This window comes from Gouania willdenowi, chromosome 5, assembly GCF_900634775.1.
Source record: "Gouania willdenowi chromosome 5, fGouWil2.1, whole genome shotgun sequence".
Classification (NCBI taxonomy): domain Eukaryota; kingdom Metazoa; phylum Chordata; class Actinopteri; order Blenniiformes; family Gobiesocidae; genus Gouania; species Gouania willdenowi.
This window is the reverse complement of record NC_041048.1, coordinates 33,496,086-33,513,431: the sequence shown is the minus strand read 5'-3', so window position 1 is coordinate 33,513,431 and position 17,346 is coordinate 33,496,086. Positions and strand designations below refer to the sequence as shown.

The following is a 17,346-nucleotide window of genomic DNA, read 5'->3' as shown; positions in this document are numbered from 1 at the left end:
TGCCTAATGTCCTTTTTGTTGTATTCCATAGAAAAATCACAGATGGTCGGCCTAAATATTCTCAATTGAAATGACTTCCTGCTTATATTTTAAATAGACTTACTCATAGGCTAAGTTCCCACTGCAGGTTTTGATGCACAATTAGGATTTAAAAACAAACAAAAAAAAAAAAAAAAAAACAGATTTGCTTGTGTGATTCTTCATATTACATATTAAATTCATCTTCAATCACTTTTTAGTATGAGTAGAATGTGACCCTGAAGTGACGCGCATTCGCAGAAAAAGTCCTAAGGTGACCCATGACCCCGCAGGCATGTATGGTGTTTACGGAAGTTAATATGGATGTGTCCAGTATAGGACTGTGTGTCGCGCTGAGAAATTTTCTTTCCAACATAAGTCAGCACTTCATAACTTTGAGACTGAAAAAAAAGAGAACCGGTTTATCGCTCTAGCCGTTTGTTGTGATGCTGCTACATTTTTACAATGGACTGTTTGGATGGTGATGACATTGGAGTCGGATAGAAAGCATCTTGGCCATCCAGACTGCAGTCGCATTACAAAAAATCTGATATGTATCGGATTTAGGACTACATATGAAAGTGACCTGGGTCAGATTTGAAAAATTCTGAGTTGTGTTGTTCAGACTGTCTTTAACATATCGGATACAGGTCGCATATGGGCAAAAAGATCTGATTTGCCTGCAGTGTGAACGTAGTGTGTGCTCTCCAATTGTAGAACTACTTTTGTTGGCCAAGGAAAATGATAAAATAACCAAACAAATCATAATCTCTTGTCACTTATTACAGTTAATAAAATGTGGTTGTAGAACGCAGAGGTGGCAAAAGTACTAGTCTTCAGTACTCAAGTAGAAGTATAGATACTTGAATAAAAAATGACTCCGGTAAAAGTAAAAGTATTGAAGTTGCTCCCTTACTTGAGTTGAAGTACAAAAGTTCATGCTACTAAATGTATTTAAGTAAAAAAGTAAAACAAATGTCCCTTCAATAATAAGACAGGGTTTTTAAACTAGCAAATTCCAATCATTTGCGTCTTTTTACTTTGAGACATCATCTTCGAAGGTCTTAAAAGTAACAAGCTCATTTAAATGTAAGGAGTGGAAAGTACAGATACAGTATCTGTTGAAAAAAATAAGGACTAAAAGTAAAGTACAGATACTAGAAAAAAATACTTAAGTACAGTAACAAAGTGTTTGTACTTCAATTTGCAGTACAACCCCGGTATTAAATTACCAAAGAAAAGAAAAGAAAAAAAAAAATTCCAAACTTGGCCTATCTTTCTGTTTTTGGTTCTGAAGTTCTATGCTCTAACACATAGTTGACTTTAGGGGCAGGAGTGTGACCTGCAGCTGAACTGGGCCCTGCCTGGCCACACGGAGGAGGGCAACAGCCATTCTCAACACATCACCCCCCCATCCCCCTTCACCCCACTGATAAATAACTTAGCACAGCAAACAGAGCTCCATCAGTCAAGCTACACATAACTAACACAAGGACAGGGACAGAGATCGATGGCGAGATACAGACAAATAAAGAAAGACAGAAGGAAGACAAGGGATGGGGGCGGGGTGGTGGTGGGGGGGGTGTTCTTTGTGAGAGCATCTAACACTAGAGAGTAGATAAATATCACACAGGAGCCAGAGCCAGGCAGCGTGGCAGGCCAAGTACTGTAAGGCCGTGAAAGGCAGCCCTTTTTTTTTGCCGAGCTGTGACATTTGTTTCTTATTGTCTAAGTGGCAGCTGAAAGCACCTCCCTGCAAGGGCCCCTCGGCTAGGCTTTGACAGGGAGGTAACCATATTAGGACGTGTATGGTAAAGTAAACAATAACATAGTTGCAATGAGATGGAAATTTTTCCCGCTAATGGTGTTTGTCATTCCTGTTTTCAGTGGACTGAGCGGCCCTGTGTTTTTTCTAGCCGGCCGGAGAGACTTTGTTTATAAAAACAGGGCAGGAGTCACGGCTAAACTCTCCGACCCCCACAAAAGAGAAAGGAACTGTAAATAAACAGCTGTTTTCAAAAAATGTCTAAATTTTTTCTCTTCTTTTAATTGCATAAATAAAACACGTTTGTTTCAAAATATCCAATCTGTTTTTAATTCTTTCAGTTACTTTTAAGCCTTGTCCACACAGTGTGTGAAATCACATGCTCATCCATCCACAAACTGGACTGTTTTTGCAGAGCTGATAACGATAAGTTACTGGTATTTGGTGACAAACGTAGCCAACAAGTATATAATGGCACATTAGCGACTTATTAGCTGATAACTATTTACAATATTAATAAATATTGCATTGAAACCCATTGACATGGGGAAAAAAATCTTTTGACTGAGATTGAATAAATGCTAGAAGTTGAAAGATGGAATAGTAGTTTGAAAAGGAAACATTATGTGGTGATTTTTGTACATCGTACATAGATTGGTATGATAGACTTATCTGTTTCCCCATACAACTTTTTAATTTGCGATATGACAATGATACGTCAACTTTGAGTATTGGCTGATACTGATCCGATATCGTCAAAAACCATACACAGTTTTGTGTTTATTTTGTAGTGTGGATCGTTAGAAAAGGCTTAAACAACTGATATTGGAGAACAAGTCAGCAACAGTAGGTATGAGAAAAACTGACCCATTTATTAGAAGTGATGGAATGGATTGTTTATATCAGAGATTTCAGATGCAGGCTTGTATAATTGGGCTTGGTTTTTTTTGGTCCAGCCAAGTCATTGTGTCCTTGGGCAAGGCACTTTACCCATATTGCTTAGTATGAATGTGGTGTGTGAGTGAGTGTTGGTGGTGGTCGGAGGGACCAATGGCGCACTATGGCAGCCTCGCTTCTGTCACTCTGCTCCAAGGCAGCTGTGGCTACAATAATAGCTTGCCACCACTAAGTGTAGAGTGAAAGAATAATGCACATTAATGTGAAGCGCTCTGAGTGTCTATGAAAAGCTATATAAAATCCAATGCACTATTATTATTACCTCCTTGCTTCAGCAGGCAGTGACAGTCACCGAGTTGGATGTGTCGCTGGTGGGTGAACGCAGCATTAGCCAATCAGGATGCAGAATACAATGCGTGTTCATACACTGTAAAAAAAAATGAATGCAAAATTGCACTGTAGAAAAAAAAAAAAATCAGCAAAACGGAGGCCGCGAAAGGTGAACCACGATATAGTGAGGGATAACTATATCAACTCCCAAGAAACAACTGAAATGTGATTTGACCTTTTTATTTCTAGGTCTTTCTGGTATCAGGCATTAAATAAACAGTATAAACATCATTCTGTAACATTTAACAAAGTGTTTTGGTGGCTAACACCTTCAATTCTGCTGCTTCAAATTTTTTTTTTGCTTTAGCGCACTCAGCTCTCCTTCACGCTCCATGTTCAACATAACATGTACAAAACCCTCATTTAAATAGGGAAGTCTCCACCACTTCTGCACATGCACTAATCATTGCTGCAATCTTGCAGTAGGTGAGGAAACTGCGTCACCAAAGGATTTAGGCAAGCAACTGCTTTACCACCCTTTATTTCAGATAATGAATCAGCCCCTTGGTCCATAAGTAGTCTCTAATTCCACTCCAAAGCTGACTAAGGACCCATCTATTTAAAAAAAACTCCAACCTTGAAATATAAGCTGCTGTGACCAACTTCTAAAAACGTTTGAGTCAATCTTTCATTTTTTTTCTTTATGTGTCCATATTGTTATTTTTGTGATCATTCAGTATGTCTCGTTGCTTTTTTATTTAATTTACAGAGACAACGCAATTCAACAGCTGCTGATGTGATACACAAAAGAGCATATACTGTAGCTAGTGCTAGTTTACAACTCCTGTCCCTGGGTGGGCCTTTCTATGACCACTTATAGTGCAACTGTTACCAATGCCAAAACTCCATGTGGACTAATGAGTTGATGAGTTACACTATAAAGCAGAGGTGGCATTTTAACCCATGCAGCTTAAGCTGGACAGACGACACAAAGCCTTTATTCTCGCAACATGTGTATGCTGATTTCTTTTCTTTTACTCTATCTTTTCCAGCATGACGAAAAGGTCGACAGCATTTTACTGAATGTGCAAAGGACAAGTAAAAACAAATCTGAAATTTCTCAGGCCTTTTGAACAACTAAAGCAGACTCATTGATCTGTTATTGAAATAAAAAAAGGTTTGTATCAATTAGTAAAAAAAAGATGTTTTTCACAATCATTTTCAGAAAGAATATGTGTCCGTAAATAGAGGCAGACCTTTGTCTCCCCATGAGCTGATTGTTTCTTTTTTAATCAGCTCTCTCTGGTTCATGCTCACAGACTTGTTCCCAATCACCCACTAAAAAAAAAAAAATGCAAGCTGTTTATTTGAGCAGGATTGCAGCCATTCCATTAAGTCACTCCACCAGGTGCTTCATCCCTAAAAGGGATTTGATTTAGAAAATAAACAGTGAAAGCCAAAAGCTGCAGGAGTGTTATTTACCATGACATTCAAAAAAGAGTGCAACAAAGTACAAAGTACCAAAAGAAGAACCACTGGGAACTTCATGAATTTCCATACGTCCAACTGAAACTTCAAATTCAACCTCCACTCCCTCCAAACTGCTATCAGAAAAAGTGATATGGTGTTTGTCTTTAAGCACAGGCTGGCTGGGCTTTCTTTCCTGATCTAGAGCAGCATTTTGTTTTGCTGTGGAGAAGTAATGAAAAATACTTTATATAATCATTCCTCTCTGGAGACAACAAATCAATCCCATTTATTAGTCCCAGTTCATCATCTCTGTGACTGCAACACAAGGACAAAACTTTTCTGATTCTCTTTTCATCTCAACTGCAACACCACTTGTCTGCAAGATGGAATTTGCTTACTATTGTTGCCTCAGTTGGAAAATGGATGGACGGATGTTGCCTCAGTCAATCTTGCACCGAGATTCTGTCGTGTTATCTGTCTGCACCTGGTAGCCGAATGATATTATCAAAAAAAACTCACTTTCAGTCGATATGTTTTAAAGAAAAACAGCATCTGTGTGTATGATGCTGATGGAAAAATAGATTGAAACCTGTCAAATTCACTTCACCCACAGTATCTTAATTCAGAGATAATACTATCCATGCAATTTTATGAGCAAAAGAAAGGAAATTCCCATGAAAGATGTAAGAAGATGCAAAAGAACAATAGAATATAGCACTATTACAGACATGGGCAACTTGTGGCCCGGGGGCCATATGCGGCCCTCACTCAAACTTTCTGCGGCCCCCAAAGCAAATCCCTCAAAATTGTAATTTAAGAAGGAATATGAAGCCCAACACAAAATAACTCCCAAAACACATTGCAAAATGCACAAAGTACACAAAACACAAAAAATTCCCAAAATACACAAAATGACATACAACACAAAATGACGACATAGATGGACACAACAACCACTTAAACAAACAAAACGACTATAAAAACACACAAAACAACAACACATTGCAGAAGAGTGCCAAAGACACACAAACAGTTAACAAAACTACACAAAATGACATGAGAATACAGAAAACAACAACAAAAATACAGAAAGTGACCCCTGTATTAATGCTCAATGATCAGAGGGCCACATGAATATTGATCATGTGGCCCCCTGATCAGAAACAATGACAGTTTAGTGGCCCCCGCTGTGATAGAGTTGCCCGTCCCTGCTCTATTGAGTAACAGTGTATTCAGAGAAACAACAGTTTGTCACAGTGACAGAAAAGAAGCATCAGATGAGGGAGCAGCCGCTGGCCAGGTGAGCCTGTAGAGTAGAGGAAGCTTCTCACACGTTACACAATCTCAATAAACAGGCTAAAAAACATTAGTTTCTCTGCCCGCGGTCTGTGTTATTACGTCTTGAAGACAACGATAATTTTTCATTTTCACGCTGCCTTGCATCTATTCTGCCTGTCCCTGTTTTTAACTAAAGCAGATAAGCAGAGAGAGTAGATTACCGTACTTACAGTGCATGAAAAACACAGCAAAGCAAACCGCCGCTGACAGAAGCGTTTAACTTTCCTGCTAGAAATCTCCCCCGTGTGGTTGCAGTGAGTTGTTTATTATGTTCCAGGCTAGGCATAAGCGATTAAAGGAGCTCTTAAGAATCAAAGTGTTATAAATGCATGGAAACACAGCCGGCTGTAAATGCCACAGAATTAGAAGCTTAGCAGGCCTAACACTAATACATGGCAATTTCCCAGCTTGATGCTGATATAAAGAAATTACTTTTTTGAAGTAAGCAATAAATACAGTGAAGGGAGTGATTATTTCCATCCCAAGCATACATCTGCATACGACCTTTTCCTCATGAATCCACTTGTTTATTCTCAACACTTTCTTAGTAAGTCGATTAAACAAAGTGTCCAACAACTACATGAGCTGATAGGATTGGTAGTATTTGAGCTTGTTTGCACATCGTGTTGCTTTTTGCCATCCATTGGTTCAGAAATCCTAATCTAAACAATTAGGAGACAAAAAATACTTCAAAAGCTGATGCAGACTTTTTAATGGGAGACTGAACATCAACAGTTCTAAACAGGCCAAAAGGACAAGGCATGCATGGTAAAGATGGGAAAAAACTATCAGCCGATAGTGGACAAATTCCATTTTTTTTCTTCTGTTGAGACAATTTCAACCAAATAAATTGAGCCAATAACATGGACCCGGACAAACCCTTTTACCCTTTGAGCTGGTTCAGCCAGCGGAGCTATGTACTAAGCCAGGGATGCCCAAAGCGTCAATCGTGATCTAACGGTTGATCGCAGAGGTATTTTGTGTCAATTGCGCTCGTGAGCCGCAATATTTCATAAATGAAGGAGACCTAAATTTGAGGGGGCGCTAGTGCACCAATCTGTTCATTTACAACCTCTAATATTAAGTAGAAGAAGACCCTCATCCAGCCCAAAGAAACCGGCCTGACTGGGTACGTTTATTAGCAGCATCATCAGACAACTTCATGGTTGCCATTGAAACGCTGAAACGCTCTGTATGGTAGTGATTGGCACCACTAAATGTGCTTTTTTTATTGTGGGACTTTGGTGAAGTGAGCAGCTGTGTTTGGTGCTTCAGATGATCTGAGATGTTGCTGTAAACAAACTGCAGACCATCACACTTTCATACAGCCATGATGAAATGGAAAGGCCACATTTTTACTGTGTATATTTTACAAACTTTACTTTCAAAATATTTCTATTGAATGTATTTACATTTTTAAAATATATTTCAATCTAATTTAGTTTTTAAGTGTTAGTGCTTCAATATTATTATTGTATTTTACCATCATACAATTTAATAATTATTAAATAAAATCTGATTATTTACAGTCATAACCCCCCAACACTACAGTAGAACGTGACGAGCTGTCCAGACTCCGTGGTAGAAATAGCTTGCGAGAGAAAAATAGTGTGGGCACCCCTGTGCTAAGCTAACACAAATGTGTCATAGCTGGTCAAGAAGAAGACAGGGACCTCAGAGGATCCCTGCTTCCATTGAACATTTGTTTGCAAAATCTTCCACCCTTATTTAAAAACTTATGGCTTTAGCATTCTCAAACTTTCACCTTCATGTGCCTGTAACATTGTCATCCATCCATCTTATGACCTGCTTGCTCCTTTTTCCAGGGCTGTGACACTGTATATAAGCAAAATGCATGCAGGAGAATTTTTCTTTCACTACTATTTACTTTCAGTGTGTGAGAGACACTGCAATTAACTTGGAATATCTGTTAAAGAGGACATATCATGCTAAATCCACATTTTTAGCCCTTAAATGCATTTTGTTGTATATTTAGAGTGTTTAGAAGTACAGAAAAGTTCAAATTAGTCTCTTCAGGTGCTCCGTTGATATCTTTATATTCTGTTTTGGTCATATTTTGCAATCTGTTTCGATTTTTCTATTCTCTATTACGTTTTTTGAACAATAACGTCACAGTATTTGCAGCGGAACTGCCAAATTAGTACATCAACTCCATTGTTTTGTTAGCATTAGCAGTTGCACCGTCTTCATATGTTAGCGCTGTGTGCTCGTTTTACATCCTTGACGATATGGCCTACGTGATTTAATTTAAGTCTAAAGTTTTCATTAGTCATTTCATTTTGCCGTTTTTGTCTCCGAAAAGACTGTATTAAAATGCATTTCGTGACATTAGCTTGGCGCTAGCGTTAGCTCGGCGCTTGTGTTAGCTCACTTGTTAACATCCATATGAAGACGTTGTTCTGCAGGTTCATCATCATCATTTTCATCTCGCTCCGCCGGGTCCGACTCTGGCTCGAACATGTAAGGCTGGATGGACAAGTCTTCAGTTGTTGACATTTTGTAAATAACGTGTGAATAAAAAGTTTCTGTGCCGCAAGATAATCTCTTCTATCAAACTACAAAAATGGCCGAACAGGGTGGAGTTGAACCGAGTGTCACCTCTGCAACCTGGAAAGGGTGCGGGGTATGAAGTGTCTCATTTGCATTTAAAGAGGCAGCACCAAAACGAGTTGCTCTCAGAAGCACATCAGAAAAGGGTAGAAAAGGGGCCTGTGGAGCTATAATAATGAGGAATTCAGACCTAAGCATTGCAGTTCCGCTTTATATAGACCACAACTGTATGATTTATATGTAAAAAGAAAGGATTTAAAACCATGATATGTCCCCTTTAAGACTTAGTTTTAAACAAACAAAATACACTAAGTTTATATTCAGTTTCAGTTTTTCATGTTTCATGGTATTCAGCCAGACTATAAATAAAGCACTTTACGTTTTGATGTGTTTCCCACAGTATGTTGTACATGTAAACACAGTGTCCATATACAGTTACAGCACCAAGAGGTGCTTTCCAACACCAACATCCTGTTTGACTTCTTTGCTCTATTAATGAGCTTTAATACAAAAACGTAATAATCCTTTAAGCTGCTGTGGGGGATTTCAGCATCAGTGATGTAATCAAAACCACATTGAAAGCTTGGGTCAATAATAAGCTGACTTTGCGCATTAACAATAATTACACGACCATTAAAAATATTCCTGGCCTGCACACAGCTGAGGGCCCTCAGTGTGTGGAAAATATACTCCTGATTAAAGCTGATATTCAGAGTTTCTGAGAAACGTCTCGATGTCCCGTCCTAAACAGCTCCACTTCCTCCCATTGCCTCTGCCAATCTACTAGAAGCCACGCCTCTACTTTTCTGCATGTGCATCGCGGAACATAAGGTCACATTGATATAGGTCTATGGGTCAGGTAAGAGCCAAAATCATATTTACATGTTTGCTGTTGTGATGCGCGGCCTTGTTTCCGTGCACAGTTCCACATTAATTTTGATTGACAGATTCAAAAACAGAAAGTTGAAGCCTATTGGCTGGGCGATCACGGCACTCGTTTCCATTTGTATAGGGGTCTATAGGACAAAGGCGGGACTTATATACATTAGTGTATATGAATGACCACCAACAGTAGACCATAGTAAAATACCAGGTAGGTATTTTTTGCATTTCAAAAGAATGATACATAAACATACTGTAGATTTCTCAGAAACTCCGGAGATCAGCTTTAAGGCGATTTTATTTATTCTATTAGGGATATTTTTTTTTCTCATAATGACGATATACGATATGAATCTTGATATTTTTAACTCAGTAGTATATTCTTACCAGAAAGACAATTCTAGGTTAAATTTGCGATGTAAAATGCCAAACAGCCAATGTTATTAACAAACAGTAATATGAGCCACTTTTGGCTTTTTCTCCTTTAAGTGACAGCACGTGTGAGTGAGTTCTGTAGTGTGGCTTGTTTAGTGGAAGATCTGGGTAAAGACACATTCATCAATCATCTAATTGTGCTTTTCATGCTGTTCTGAGAAGTAACACAAGGGGCGAATCCTAAAATCAGTATTTTAATGAAAAAATAAAATATGTCAAAATGGCGATATTGTAATTTTCCATACCTCAATATATATCCTGACTTTTGATATATTGCCCAAACCTACTCCTGATACATCAGAGCAATAACAATCGGCCTCTGCAGAGATACTGTACCTGTTTAACACTATTTGTGTCACACTAACTTCCACTACTTTTGAACGTGGCTACAAAAAAGCTGCAGTACTGGCAACATGGCAAGTAAATCACGCATTAGAAAATAAAAAAAGTCAACCCAAACTTTTTGTATCTGTGTTTAACAAAAAGTGGAAAAGCCTACAAAATAAATGTATTATTATTATTATTATTATTTAATAAAACATAATAAAAATTACTTGATCAAACTCCATACATACTGTGAAGCACCAATTTAACCACTACACTGAAATACACAAAATGCTAATTGTTATGTTTGAACTACGATCATCATTTCATTTAATTTCAAACTTTATTTATTTTAATTTACTTTGAGGCAAACTCATGAAACAACCGTCAACCCCAGTGTTTGCTAATCCTTCCTTTTCTTCTTCTCTTTACTCTGACGACTTGATAAGAGGCTTATTATGTACAGCACTAGGATTGGATGAAGAGATTCACTCAAATCAAGTAAAATAATTAATAATTTTGTTGATTTGGTTGCCACCAAACATTGGTTACAATGCTTCATTTTTCTAACTACTGACAGTACTGTACCAATGTTTAATTGTTAAAGCTGCTGATGATTTGTTTATTTTTTTTAGAATAAAAATAAAAACACATCTATAGATTTTCCTACAGGACTCCACTTCCAACGATGTAATTGGTAAAAGTTTTCTGACAATGTCAATAAGAGAGTGTTTACAGTGGAGATCAAAACTAATTTTCGAGGGACAATTTCTATATTTTTTTAGCAAATTATATTAATTTATTGATCTATGGGGCCTACACTGTGTGTTTATTTGATAAAAATGATAGACTGCAGCAGCTTTAAGGGTTTTTTTTTTCTTTTCTAAGTCTGTACAGGTTTTCCTTATCCTACATTAGGGGCTTAGTACTACACTGCTGTTCCCCAACTTAGCAGTAATTGTTATGGTCTACTACAGTGTTTCCCAAACTTTATTGCCCCATGTATCCCTTTGCCTTTATTTCTTATCGCAAGCACCCCTAAGCTCATGTTATACATTATTTATTTGTGTCTGCAGGCTCGTCTAAACTCTTTCCTGTGTCTCATCCAACATTAACCTTGAATGTAGGCTTTTTTATTCATTTGTTTCTGATGTTTTGCTGGTTTTAGAATTTAAACTTCACCTTTTTGTGTATTTTAAAGTGTTATTGATGGATGAGAAAAAAGTCTGTGTGCATGTAAAAAAAAAAAAAAAAAAAAAAAATCAATGATGTTAAAAAATTAACTGACAAATGTTTCTGTGTACCTCCTGAGAGGTGTTCAAGTACCCCTAAGGGTACACGTACCCCAGTTTGGGAACCATGGGTCTACTACAACTTTATATATGATGTAAAAACATTTAGCTTACAGCTTTGCCTTCTTACAAAAGTGAAACCTTTTCTCAGCCGCACCGACCTGGAAAAAACTATTCATTCATTCATCAGCTCACGATTAGATTACTGCAAAGCACTGTATTATGGGCTCAATCAGACCTCCATACACAGATTACAGCTTGTGCAAAATGCTGCTGTCCGGCTCCTCACCAACTCTCGCAAACATGACCATATCACAGCTGTCCTTTACTCCCTGCATTGGACCCCGGTCCTTTTCGGAATCCAGTACAATCTTTTGCTTTTTCTTTTCAGTTCTATCCATGGCCTCGCACCTGCGTATTTCTGTGAGACTTTGATCCTTCACCAGCCGAGCAGAGCCCTACGTTCTGCCCAACACCACCTGCTCGAGGTGCCCAGGTCACGTTACAAACAGTGGGGTGATCGTGCTTTTGGGGTGGCAGGTCCAAAACTCTGGAACTTGCTGCCACTTGAGTTATGTACCATCAAAGACATGCCCCTGTTCAAAGCAAAACTAAAGACTCACCTGTTTAGAAGGGCGTTGAAACATAGTTCTGTGGCACTTGTTTTAAATGTGATAATTATGTCGTTTTTAAATTGTACTTTTTATTGTGTACAGCGCTTTGGTCAACTTTGGTTGTTGTAAAGCACTTTAGAAATAAAACTTGATTTGATTTTGATTTGATTTACAAAGTACAACTATTACCACTAATGTTTTCTCATTCTTTTTGGAATATTTGGCCAAACAAACTGTTCTTTCCTCTCACTTTCAGTTTTGCAGCCTCCCAGGATGCTGAATGGTGCACCTGTTGGCTTGGTTGCCTACTAACCACCAGTGCACACACACAAATACAGTACACAAACAGGGGCAACCAATACAAACATGACAACCGATACTGCACTCAGTTGATTATTAAGCCAATTCAAAAAAGCATTCTCACACACATCTGCAAGTTTACCTTTCACCAGGACTTGCTTATTTAAGGCAATCTTCGGTTCCAGCTCTTGTGAAACAGCCTAGAAGACAAAAAAAAAAGGTGGAAATGTTGAGGTTGGTGAAATATCTACCTCTAGGATTACAAAGTTTGTCATCAGCATGTGCAAGTCAATATTCAAAACAATGATCTAGGAAATGAGTGTGTGAACTGACAGCAGCAAACAGATAAAGGCTTTAGCCGGTCTCATTGATTAGAATTAATGATACACACAAACAGTCTCGTATGTGGGAGAAATCATGCGAGGAAATCAATTTGAGCATTTTTGACGGAGTAAATGTGGCCCCGTACGGCAAGCACAGGCTGTAATATCACCAAGTTTATCATTGTACCAGTTGTCAGAGCTACTACTGTATCTTAACCAGAGAGCAGTTTTATTGGGCTTTATTTACCTGTGAGTAGTTCCTACTGCATATTTACAAGTTGATAATTATTATTTGACTATTGTGCATAGTAACTGTTATGAACATACTGTATACGTACAAAAAATAATAAAAATACAACTTTTTCTAATTGTAAAAACAATGTCATAAAAAATATTTAAAATGTCATTAAAAATAAGTACATTTTGTGACACACACTATCAGCTGGTTAGATCATGTGAATTAGTTTGTACTATGATTTAAATAAAAAAAAAAAAATCATAATTGAATAACAGGCTGTCGCACCTGGCATGCCCGTCGAGGAACGAGGCGACTCCTTCCTACCAGCCGCGTTCAAAGTCAAACTTCATTCCGTACGGCACAAGGTCTTTTGAAGGAGTTTCGGCTGAGTTATTCGAAAATTTCCAGTTTTAAAATTAATGTAAATTTAGCACCCCCTGTAGGCCTGGTGATGTGGTAAAAACTCACCGTTTTTAGGAACAACGGGTCCCCAACTTGTCAAGAACATAAAACCTAAATTTCATGTGGAAATTCAAATTATGAACGCTCTAAGAGGAGTTTGCTTTTAACGAAGGTGTGGTTTGGCCAAAAATTGAAAAAAAGTGCAAAATTTGGCCCACTAAATTCCTGTTGAATTTAGGTTACAGGTCCAAAATAGATTTTTGCTGGTCACGGTCTAATGCATATACCTACTGAATGCTATCCAGCTAGTTTAAACCAGTGAAAAGTTACAAACTCTAGGTGGCGCTAAAGAGTCCTACAATTGCATCAAAAAACTACACTTTAAATTTAATTAAACACAGTCCTGCCAAATTTCATGAAATTGTACCCCCGGGAAGGGCATCACAAATCCAAGTACAGTGCTTTGGTGCTCGGGCCCTAATAATATATAAAAAACTGGTTTCCAAGTGTTTCCGAGCAGTAGGAAGGAACTAATCGCTGGTAAATAAAGCCCAATAAAGTCTAGAAAACAATAACCAGGAATAAATATTTGCTCCCTGGTAAAGATAGTTGCTCTGACAACTGGTACAATGATAAACTTGGTGATATTACAGCCTGAGTAATGTGTATGCAGTACGGGGCCGCATTTACTCTGTCTCCGATATGTCTCCGAAATGTTTCCGGGTTTTAGTACCACCCCTGTGAGCAAGTGTTTTATTTGTCAGCAATAAACTTTTCATCAAACTAATTCTGGATGCACTTTTGGGGCCTCCCTGCTGGTGAACACAACCTCTACCTGTGCTGTACTGTCTGGGCTCCGCGGGGTGGCTTTGATCTGTATGCTTTCCTTAACAGAGTGACTCAACCCAAGCACGGAGAGATGCAAAAGAAAAAGCAAGTAACAATATTCAGTTTTTTATGGTAAATTGAGAAGTGACTGTGTGGGTGATATCTAAGGTAAATTTGAATAAAGGCACTAAAGCATATCCAAATATAACAGCAGAGAGAAATCCCTTCCTCTACTGTTTATATTTGGCAGTCAAAGCTGTATCCAAGCGTTTATCCAAAACAGAGAGAATCTACTCACTTTCAGCATTAATTACCAGTTAAATGCCCCTGTTGAAAAGAGAAGTCAACAATAAACACCAGCAAGGGTCACACAATCATCCAAAATGGACCGTTCCCACACAGCCAGCCTATTACCGCGATTTATTATGCTTCAATAAACATATCATCAATGGAATTGTAAATCAATAGCGAGTGGTTACGAATGACAGGCTTTTTCAGTTTTAAACTACAAAATATCATTAATTCTGATCACCTGCGAGAGCCCCGGCAGCTAAATGAGTTTACCCAATGCATAACATCCATTTAGGAAAATGTTTCATCATTTTAACGACGGAAAAATCAGGATTGCTGGAAAAAAAATGTAATGACTAGATCCTGATAAAAGCGTGTTCACCTTTTTTCTCCTGGTAATATAATGCCCATCTTGTATTACATAAAAAGATAATTGTACCCATTTCAAACAGCACAAAGCTGTAATGTAGCCATTTGCAGCAGTGGGGTGCATGGATCGTAGGGTGAAAATAAACAAGCGCACGCTGTTTCCACCAGTTGGGAAAACCAAGCCCATCACACACTCCCACATTGAGATTTTAGGGAAATGGAACACTTCCCGGTTGAGATAATTACCCACCTAGGAGGCTTATGTGTCTGCTCGGTAAGAGGCCGTAAGCAGGGGTATAAATCAAAACGCAACAATTTCAAAACACAAAGAATGCTGGAGAAGATTTTTGTCTGTGGAAGTGGAAAATTGGACATCTTGGAGAAGTTAGAGGAGACAGCATTGCACTACTTTGAAACGTTCACACCAAACACGTTTCGGGTGTCAAAATCGTGCCTCACGCCCGTAGTTGGACGCTTAGTGCTCATTGCATCAGTGCGCTTGTCACCAGCGTCAAAGATGCTCGGGACGTGGGTCCAAACAAGTTGGGAAGGGAGTGCGTCGAGGGGAGGGGCTTCTCTGTTGCCGATTGTGTTCATACAATGGATGATATTGTGGTGATCAGTTACGTTCATAATTCACCCAGTGACTGTAAAGTGGTGGGGAACATTATTGTGTTGAGAAGACGGTGTTTCCAGTCTAATATATTTTGGTGTGACTCAGTATCTGCACTGTGACGTTAGAGATTATAGAGAAGTGTGGGTGAATGGAGAATAAAATTTGGAGTTCCTTGCTGAACACGCCGCCCCCGACTCCCGTTCATCGGCTCTACATTATCGAGAGAGTGGGTTGGCTTTATTTGTGCCTCGGCGCCGTTTCTGGATTCACCAGAGTTGCGCTCGGACGAGAGTCGCTTTCAGCGCTACTTCCGTCTCTCCCGTGCCCAGTTTGATGACCTGCTGACTTGCATCGCCGCTCGCATCTTCCAGGACACCAACTACAGGTGCTCTATTCCAGCAAAAGAGCCTGTCCATTTGTCTCCACCTCCGGTTAGTGTTTTCTTTTCTCATTATTCTGATTACATCATGAATGGGGAACGCTCCTGATTGGTCAACACATCGCGATATGCCCCAAAAGTTCAACAATCCCAACTCCAGCGTCGGCCGCGTTAGAGGTGCATGATGCACATCAAAAGCGTCTGCCATGCAAAAAGCTTCAAAACGCGCCTGTGCAGCGCGGGACTTCTGACGCGCCCTAGAAGTCCACCATATATTGTCGATGTAAACCTGATGCTGTTGACGCTTTGGACGCGTTTGGTGTGAACGTGCCATTAGGCATCTACTAATCACTTTCTAATGTCCTTATGAGTTCTTTCTAGGCGTGGCCAACTTGAGAGTTCTCAAGTTGCCTGGCCATGTCCCATGTCGCCAGCACATGAAAGTGATCAGTAGATGCCTCTGAGGCAGACTGACAGTTGGCAGTCGAAACATGTCAGGAGTTCAAAGTCAATTTCCTAAAAAAAGCTGTCGGAATAAATGAAGCCTTAACAAATCATTTAAAAAAAATAAGACAAAATTAACTTGCTGTAATTATTAGCGATATGTATGCATACGTCATACATATTCGGTCATGTATAAAAAATGGATATATAAAAACATACTGATAATAGTTTAAGTTACATGGACATGTCAGTAGCTAATATGTCTTCTAAAAATTAGATAAATGTCTGCCACTTAGAATGAAACCTTGCTGTTGAACCCCTAACAGTATATTTGATTTTTCTGAGATTAATATGACACACAATCCGCCTAATCCATTGAACACATCATATGTGTGGGAAAAATATCTTTCCATTTGAAAAAAAAAAAACAAAAAACAAGCTGCATTGACACAGACTGCAAAAACCCACACCAAACAGTAAAGGCAGGAAGACTAGGGACGGCTGCACTGTTGTGCTACACATAACAGGGAATGTCTCAAAGACCGATTGCCAAAAGTTATGCAGTTTGGGACATGACCAAAACATGTGCAGTAAAGTGGCTGGAGGTCGCCTGCATTGATCCAATGCTTGGTCTAATAATAAAGATGATGTACTATTTTCAGTTGAAAATAAAAGAGCCTAAAGTATTTTAAGGTAGAACAAATTATGTGTACTGTTCTTTGCCATATTGCTTCTGGAATCAATTGCTTTAAAGTCTGTTTCCCATTTGTTTTGTAAATAATCCAAACTACCCAAATTATATGAGCTAAGCAGTTTACATTTTTTGCTTATAATTTCTTTTATGTCAAATTTACATTTAAAAATATATTCCAGCAGAGATACAGGAGGATATGATCGGAAGTAGTCAGAAATAGAGGCTATAAAAGCATCTCAGCTGTAAATACACGTAAAAGTGACCTATGAAGATCACATTTATCTGATGAATGTAAAAAATAGGCTAAACTGTTGTTGATGTAGAGATTAGATAGTGTATCTATTCCATTTCCTGACCAAAAGCAAAAGATTGATCCATCAATGATGGAGTAAACATGGATTTCCTTCTCACTGCTGTAGCAGATGAGATATAAGTGAGGTAAAGGTGAGTCTAAACTGGTTTTACCTGAATGGATAAAAAAATGGATTAGGGATTAGAAGTAAAGGCTGAGATTGGGTGTTTAAAT

General features: G+C 38.6%; 1 protein-coding gene across 11 annotated transcripts in view; it reads right to left on the bottom strand.

The window, feature by feature from the left end:
• Positions 1-17,346, bottom strand: part of foxp1b (forkhead box P1b) — a 288,207-nt gene that overhangs the window by 178,540 nt on the left and 92,321 nt on the right. For 10 of the 11 annotated variants that reach the window (XM_028448144.1, XM_028448132.1, XM_028448141.1 and 7 more), the window contains one exon: positions 12,379-12,436. The exons of the other annotated variant lie outside the window; for it this stretch is intronic. The gene's annotated coding sequence lies outside the window, so the exon portion shown is untranslated. The remainder of the gene's footprint in view (positions 1-12,378; positions 12,437-17,346) is intronic. 11 annotated transcript variants of the gene reach the window in all.